Raw genomic sequence first — 9,170 nt, forward strand, 5'->3', positions numbered from 1 at the left:
TAGGAAACTACCATCATATAGCTCAGGCACATTGATCTTGAGGTGAACAAATCAGAAGGAATGAATAATTCTGTGTTCCTGGAACTCTGTCACTTTCATAAACTTGGTACTCTGAGTAAAGGATGGGAGGAGTTATTTCATAAAATGTGGAGCACAACCATGTGAGGAAGATAATGGGATCCCTATTTCATAAATAAATCTGAAGTTCAGAGACAGTAACAACTGGCCAGGGTCACATCACAGAGACAGAGGCAGGGTTCCCACTGATGCCTCTGACTCCCTGCCCCAGACCCTTCCACCGCCCCCCAGCAGAAGGGTAGGTGTCAGAGTTGACCCTGTGCAGTGAAAATCTGAGGACTGGGTTCCTATTGGAACACAAGTGAAAGACTTCCTGGCTTCTTATCTCAGGATAAGGACTCAGAGTTCCATCTGTTCCAGCCTTAGGATAAGAGCCAGAATCTTACACCAAGAAAGCATGAAAGGTAAGATTTGAGTGAGAAAAAAAAAAAAAGTGCACGTTTCAGATTCAGTTCACGAAACAATTTCATACTTAAGGTACCATCACAGTAACGCTGTGAGGTAAGCAAGGCAAATTTCATTCTTGTTTTACGGGCATAGGAAGTAAGTCTCAGGGAGGTTAAGACCAAGGTTTTTAGAGAAATTTATATTATGAATATTTATGGGATATACTATTATGTAATTCCTAAGATCATATAGGAATCCTAGAACTTGAATGTAGAACTTTATTTTTAAATCTATATGCATCATAATTACAAGGAGTAGTGTCCATTTGGGTTCCTTGGCCCTGATGTGTTAGTCAAATAAACAGGTTCCATCAGGGTTGCCATGTGAGTCTGTGCGGGTGCGCACCGTACACCTCCAGGGGATGTACCTGTTACTGGGAGATCCTTGCTCCCAGAGCACCCAAGATGGTGGCGGGCCACTTCCAAAATGGTGGCAGGCTGCTTCTAAGATGGTGGCAAGCCTTGTGTTCTCTGACCTGGGGTTCTTGGCCTCACGGATTCCAAGGAATGGAATCTTGGGCCATGCGGTGAGTGTTATAGCTCTATTAGAAGCCATGGGTCACTGAAGAGAACCGTGGAACCCAGTGACTAGTGTTCAGCTCCATTAGGACAAACCCGCGCCCTTAGCTGTGCAGGAACAATGGCAAGCCTTTAGCCTGATTGGGAGTGGCAATGGGCGCCTCGCTGTATCAGGAGCACAGCAGACACCCTGCCAAATCCGGAGGGATGGAAGTCAGTGGTGGGTCTGCCATGGTGGCAAACAGCAGTGGTGGATGGCAAGTGAAAGCTCAGCTTGAGCTATAACAAACACAGACCAGAAGAGAGTGCAGTTGCAAGATTTAACCGAGTGAAAACAGAGCTCCCATACAAAGGGAGGGGACCCAAAGACAGTAGCCATTGCTGGCTCGAATGCTTGGGTTTATATCCTGATTATTGTCCCTCCCGCTGTGCTCTCAGGCAATAGATGATTGGCTATTTCTTTATCTCCTGTTTTTGCCTAATTAGCAGTTTAGTGAGCTCTCTTTACTACCTGATTGGTTGGGTATGAGCTAAGTTGCAAGCGCCATGTTTAAAGGTGGATGCGGTCACCTTCCCAGCTAGGCTTAGGGATTCTTAGTTGGCCTAGGAAATCCAGCTAGTCCTGTCTTTCAGTCCCTTCTCTCAACAGGAAAACCCAAGTGCTGTTGGGAAGGTTGGCCTACGACTGCTCTAACTTCTTCCTGCTGAATTGGGGCGTAGTAGGGGTTGTGCAGTTGAGATTTCCTTGCAGTTGAGATTTCCTTTGAAGAACCATTTGTAGCTTTACAGCTTCAATTCTGGAAGAGACAAACTTAACAAGGAGTTTAAAGATACAGGGTCCAAAGAGGAGTAGCAATATATAACTGCTAGAGGTCCTAAGAAGGGGAGAATCCAGGGCATCCACTGACTGAGGAGGCCCCGGGGTCCGGTGTTTTGAAACTCCTCTGCTCTATGTTGTATTCGATCTCGAATTTCTTTAACTTTCTTGGTGATGATTCCAGATTGATTAGCATAATGACAGCATTCTTCACCTAAAAATAAACAGATTCCCCCTCTTTCAGCAGTTAGCAAGTCTAAAGCTCTTCGATTTTGAAGGACTACTGCTGCTAGGGAGTTAAGTTGATCTTGCAAGGTGACCAGGGAGTCGGCGACCAGTTCCCTGTCATCATTTAGTTCTTGAGATAATTTGTAGTAGAACTGACTAGAGGTTGTGATACCACCAATGCCAGTACTTAGTCCACCTAGCACTCCCACTCCAATAACAAAAGGAAGAATGGGTACTCTTTGTTGCGGCCCTTAGATACGACATAATTATATAAATCTTGTTCAGTGTAAATGGTCATGGGGGCACTAAGAAAGAGAGGAAGCACATAGATTCTGAAGAGCCATTCAAACAACAATAGGCTGAGATACCACAGACAAAAAATATTTCTGAGGGTGGTCAGACTATTCGTGTGGGAGAATTTATCCACCTGATGCATTGGGAGTTGGTTGTGTCTATAGTATTGCTAAATTTTACACAGGTGAGGTCAGAGGTATGGGTTATTTCCAGATTGGAAACAAGAGGTCCTACTAAAACTGTAGTGGTGTTTATTTCTGTGCTGAAGTTGTTCCATTGTTCAGGTACAGGGATTGAAATGTATGGCCTGAAATGCAGAGGGAGGCACATCCAATAGTTAGTAGGGTTTTGAGCCGAGACCTCATGGAGCCCAGTGAGGGTGGTATTAAATAAGCTTACCAGGCAAGTATGGGTTTGGAGGGTTTCATGTAGTTTTGAGAGATCTAGTCCTTTGTAGGGGGTAGGGGTACTATGTACCAGGGTCAGTTGAGAGATTACTGCCTTTACGTGTTTTTCTCTTGCCTGATCTTGAACTCCACGCCTGTCAGACATACCAGTATGGGTGAAGTCAGTCCACAAGGCAGTGGCTCCAAGTCCTCCAGGACAACTAAGATTAATCATTTTCCCTGTCCAATAATGAGTATTTGCATGCATGCAAAGAGTGGCAGAGTTATAGCAGTTGCAGGGCATATGGGTGTGGGCAGTGAAGGTCAGAGTTCCCTTAAATAAATTCCTATACGATGGGGCATCAATATATCTGGGAAGCTGCATTCTCCATAGAAACTCTTGGTAAGGGGAGCTACTGGTCATACAGCAGCATGGAGGGGGTGCAGTAAGAATGAAAGGGGGTAAGAGAACAGTAAAGATAAAAATATGATAAAGGAGGGCCATGGGGATTTATGATTGTAGTTACTTTCTTCACGATTGTTGAAGAGCAGGTACAGATCCTCTAGAGGTTCACAGGAATAGCTAGCATTGTCTCCTGGATTTTCGAGTTCCTTTGGCAGTATCCAGGGTTTGACTCGAGTGTGATGTATCCAAGACTCCACTCCAGCCACTTCAACCACGGTTGGGGTAGACAAAATGACTGGGTAGGGTCCTTCCCAGGAATGTGTGTAGGGATGGGGAATTAGAGGGAAGGGACTTGACTAATACCATGTCACCAAGTGGAATAATTCCTTTCCCTCTTCTCGGGGACAGGCTTCATGTAATGTTTTAAGAACTTGTTGATATTTGGCTACGGAGGTGATGTCTGCAACTAAATGGGCAGTCTCTCAGTCAAGCACAAGGTCATTGGTTAGGAAGGGCCATCCATACAGCATTTCGTATGGGCTAAGTCCTGCTTTTTGGGGAGAGTTTCGGATTCTTAGTAAGGCTATAGGCCACAGAGCAGGCCATGAGAGATGGGCATCCTGGGTTAGCTTTTTTAGATGTCGTTTGAGTGTTACGTTCATTTTCTCGACCTTCCCTGAGGACTGTGGCCTCAAGGCGCAGTGTAAGTGATATTGTATACCTAACAGCTGGGATATTCCCTGGGTTACTGTAGCCTTGAAAGCGGAGCCATTGTCACTCTTTCACTCTGTAAGCCTCGGGGAAGTCCGAATCTGGGAATTATTTCGTGAACTAGTGCCTTTATTATCTCTTGGGCCTTTTCTATCCTACAGGGGAAGGCCTCTGCTCAACCAGTGAAAGTATTTACCCAAACTAGTAGATACTGAAATCCCTGAGATTTGGGCATGCGGGTAAAATCTGGTTGCCAGTGTTCTCCAGGGTAATGTAATGGCCTGTTCTTTGTTGAGCTTGGCGATAAGGCAGGGGATTATTTCTTTGGCACACTTCACAGGCTCTGACTATCTGCTTGATCGTTTTGAAAAGGCCTGGTCCAGATGGCTTTGGCCATCTGATGAGTGCTATCAATGCCTAAGTGAAAGATTTGGTGAAGGGTTTTAAGTAATTTCCATTGGTTAGCAGCAGGCAAAAGTATTTTTCCTTCTTCGGTGACTAGCCATCCTAAGGGGAGCAAACTATGTCCTTGTGAGTTTCCCCATTCTATTTCTTCTTCTGAGTACTGGGGCTTGGTTTACCAGAGGGGATTACACCATACTAGGGGTCCTTCTATAAGCATTTCTAATGGAGGGTCCTGACTTGTGGCTCTTTTGGCTTCAATATCCTCTTGGTGGTTCCCTTCCATTTCCCTTTCCTTTCCTTTCTGATGACCCCAGCAGTGTAAAACTGCCACCTCTTTAGGTTTCTGTACAGCCAATAACAATCTCCTAAAGGCTTCCTGATGTTTGATAGGTGTTCCCTCGGAAGTTAGGAATTCTCTTTCTCTCCATATCGCTGTGTGGGCATGGAGGACTAGGTAAACTTACTTAAAGTCTGTATATCTATTTACCCTTTTTCCTTCTCCTAATTCTAGTGCCCGAGTGAGGGCTAATAGTTCTGCCAGCTGAGCACTAGTTCCTGGAGTGAGGGGATTACCTTCAAGTATTCCATATCACTGACCACTGCGTACCCCACTTTTTGAAGTCCTTTTTCTACAAAGGAACTTCCCTCAGTATACAAGTTGAGGTCGGGATCAGTCAAGGGAACCTCTAAAAGGTCCCTTCGAGTGGCATAGGTTTGAGAAACTGTTGACAATTATGTTCTATCTGTTCTTCATTGTCTGGAAGAAATGTGGCTGGGTTAAGTGTTGCACAGGTGTGCAGTCACAGCACTGGCCCTTCAAGTAATAGAGCCTGATATTTAAGTAAACGGTTGTCTGACAGCCACAAGTCTCCTTTAGCAGTGAGTATGCCCTTCACATCATGAGATGTCCACACAGTAAGATCTCTTCCCTGTATTATTTTAAATGCTTCGGATACGAAAACTGCTAGGGCTGCCACTACCTGTAAACAATGAGGCCAACCCTTTGCCACTATATCAGTTTCCTTACTCAAGTCTGCCACGGGTTGCAAGCTTGTCCCTCGGACCTGTGTAAGGACTCCTAGAGCTATTCCTGCTTTTTCTGTGACATATAAAGAAAAGTCTTGCCCTGTTGGCAAGCTTAACACTGGGGCTTGGGTTAGGGCCTTCTTTAGGGCTTGGAAAGCTGCTTCTGCTTCTGGTGTCCATCTTACTAAATGAGTATTGGCTTTCTGAGTTTCCTTAATTAGTGTATATATTGATCTGGCTATTTCGCCATACCTGGGACTCCATATTCGGCAGAAACCTGTTATGCCAAGGAACCCTCTTAGTTGCTTTAGGGTTTTGGGATGAGGATAAGCCAGTATAGGCTGGATACTTTCCTCACTAAGGGCCCTGGTGCCTTTGGATAATTTTAGCCCTAAGTATTTAACCTGCTGTGAGCAGAGCTGAGCATTTGGTTTGGAAACCTTGTAGCCACAGGTGGTGAGGAAATTTAAGAGTGCTTGGGTGGCTTGATGGCACAAGGTTTCTGAACGGGCAGCTAAAAGTAAATCATCCACGTACCAAAGGACAAGAGTGTCCAGGTATGAGAACTGACTCAAGTCTTCAGCTAATGCCTGGCCAAATAGATGGAGGCTAACCCTGAACCCTTGGGGTAAAACAGTCCAGGTGAGTTGAGACATTGGGTTCGAGGGATCTTCAAAGGCAAACAAGAAATGAGAGTCAAGACGTACAGGGATGCAGAAAAAGGTATCCTTAAGGTCCAGGACTGTAAACCACTCTGCTGCCTCTGGTATTTGGCAAAGCAGAGTATAAGGGTTAGGTACAGCTGGGTATAGAGGGACAACGGCCTCATTGATAATCCTGAGATCTTGCACTAACCTCCACTGTCTGTTGGGTTTCTGTACTCCTAAAATTGGAGTATTGCAGGGTCCGTTGCATGGTTTTACTAGGCCTTGGGCTTTTAGGTCCTTAACAGTATTTTGGAGTCCTTGTTGGGCCTTGGGTCTAAGGGGGTACTGCCTTTGTTAGGGAAAGGAGGTGGAATCCTTTAACTTGAACAGGACGGGCATTCTTTTCTCATCCATATTGTCCTTCTGTTGCCCAGACTTCAGGATTAATTCCTTCCTCAAGCAGGGGACAACAAACGGGGGTTCCTTCTCCTATGTTCAGGTGTATAATGGCCCCTGCTTTTCCTAGAATGTCTCTCCCTAACAAAGAAGTGGGGCTTTCAGGCATAATTAGAAAAGCATGTGAAAAGAGTAAAGTTCTCCAGTCACAATTTAGTGGCTGGGAGAAGTATCTAGTGACTGTCTGTCCTAGGACCCCTCAGATAGTGACAGATATAGAGGACAGTTGTCCGGGACAGGAGAGTAAGACTGAGAAGGCTGCGCCAGTGTCCAGGAGACAGTTAATCTCCTGGCCCTCAATGAGGGGCTCTGTGAGGTGAGGGCATGGCCTGGTGCTTGCCCTGGGCACCCTCACCCTCAGTCCTGCTGCTAGATCATCTGGCTAGTGGCTTCTGACTCAGAAGAACTTAGTGTCTTTGGGCAGTGGGCCTTCCAGTGATTCCCTTGACATAAGGGGCATGGACGAGGGGTCAGCTTACTTCTACTTGGACAATCTTTTTTAAAGTGTCCTTGTAGACCGCACTGGAAGCAAACCCTATGAGGCATTCAATTTGCCCAGCTTTTCCCTTTTCCAGAGCCTCCAAAGTCTGCTTGTCTGAGGGCCATGACTAAAGCAGTGGCCTTTTGTTCATCCCTCTGCCAGCTCCTCCTGATCTCTATTATAAAAAACAGAGGTTGCCAAGTTCAATAGGGTTTCTAAATTTTGCTCCAGGCCTAAGGCAGACTTTTGAAGTTGTTTTCTAATGTCTGCAGCTGACTGAGTGATAAACTTATCCTGTAAGATTAGTTGGCCTTCAATAGAGTCAGGTGACAGAGAGGTATGCTTTCTCAAGCCTTCCTTAGTCTCTCCAGAAAGGCGGTAGGATTTTCTTCCTTTCCCTGTGTTATAGTGGACATCATTGAATAATTCATAGGCTTCTTCCTAGTTTTCCTTAGTGCTTCTAGCACCTAAGTTAGCAAATGTCTGCAGCACCAATCTCCATGTTCTGATTCTGTGTCCCAGTCAGGGTCTGCATTGGGAATTGCCTGCTGGCCTGTGAGGAATCGTTCTCTTTCCTCTGTTGTCACCTTATCATTGACCTGACTGAGATACCTGAAATAGCAAACTCTCAGGCTGCAGTTAAGGTGGCACTTCTCTCATTTGGACTTAGTGTCTGAATTAGCAGAAACATTATGTCTCTCCATGTCAGATCAAAGGATTGTCCTAACCCTTGTAAAACATCAATATAGCCATCAGGGTTATCTGAGAATTTACCTAGTTCTCTTTTAATTTGCTTTAAGTCTGAGAGAGAAAAAGGTACACGCACTCTGGCTGGGCCGAATTCTCCTCCTCCCACTGCTTGGAGGGGGCATAATCGGGGAATATTGGCACTCTTTGGTTTATTGTTTACCCCTTTGTCTATCTTCTTTTGGACCATTTGGGTTGAAGGGGGGTCCCTATTAGTTGGGGAAGGAGTCGGGGGAACGCTGGGGTAGGGAGGTAGACTCTGAGGGCTTCATATAGGGCATAAATCACACTTTTTACATAATTGCGAGTTGTCTCTTAATGAAAAGAAAGTTTGTACATATGGCACTTCACACCATTTGCCTTCTTTTCTACAAAAGAGGTCCAGCTGTAAGATGGTGTTATAATTTATCCTTCCCTCAGGAGGCCAGGTTTCTCCCCCTTGAAGAGGGTATCGTGGCCAGGCTGTACTGCAGAAGAATATAAGTCATTTCTTTCTTAGAGTCTGAGGGTCAAATTGGTCCCAATTCTCCAGAATACATCTTAGGGACGTTTTTGCCTTGGGGGGAAACGTTTCCCATCTGAAAAAAAACATAAGGATGCCAGTACCCCTAGTCATTTTCCGAAGAGCATTAGTCCTAAAGCGTCCTCTATGATTCTAATGCTTATTCCTTTCCAGGGTGCATAACCACCCATGGAGCTCTGCTGATCGGATTAGTTATGCTCACCAATGTAGCAGTCCTGCACCCCTTTTCCCACCTTTCTTGACCACAAAGAAAGGGGTCCAGGCTTCTGGATTCTAGTGGTCCTTTGCCAGCATGCCCAACATTGCCTTTGTGCTCAGGGGTGAGTCCTAGGCCTGGGCTGGGTTCCTGAGCATTTCATAACAACCCAGCTGCCCCATCCAGATGCATTCCCATAAACACAGTTCTTACGCAAATTCATTTCAGAGAGAGTGTAGGTAACCTTCTGAGACAGAATTGAGATAATCTTTTTTGATTCTGTAAGTACTTTAAGGCTTGGCTGAGTGCAAACAGCTCGCGCGTTTGAGCAGACCAATTAATAGGCAATTTTTCTAACTCTGCTTCCACAAGAGTCTCCCTATCACTTACTGAATACCCACTGTGGTTTTTTCCTCAATCGCCTGGGAGGAAGCATCTATTGTCCTGTCCTGAAGGGAATTCCTCCTAGATCTGGTTGGAACTTTGTATGGTAATTAAGATTTAAATCCCCTGTTAGGAAATCTGCTGGGTTAAGGGCATGATCAGTGGTTGGTGTTAAATTACCTTTTTCTCACAGAATAGCCCCATACTTTTAGATTTTTGAGTTAGTAAGCCTCCTTTTTGCTTTTTTGACTTAGAATAATTCTGAACTGGTGAGGTGTGCTCACAGTGAGGTTTCCTCTAAAAGTTAGTTTTCTACTTTCTTCTGTTAGCAAAGCAGTTGCCGCTACAGATTGAATGCATCCGCGGGTTACTGGGTTAAGGATTTTTGATAGGAAAGCTATGGTTGTCAGTGGTCTGAGT

This window comes from Rhinopithecus roxellana, chromosome 8, assembly GCF_007565055.1.
Source record: "Rhinopithecus roxellana isolate Shanxi Qingling chromosome 8, ASM756505v1, whole genome shotgun sequence".
In the NCBI taxonomy this organism is placed as follows: Eukaryota; Metazoa; Chordata; class Mammalia; order Primates; family Cercopithecidae; genus Rhinopithecus; species Rhinopithecus roxellana.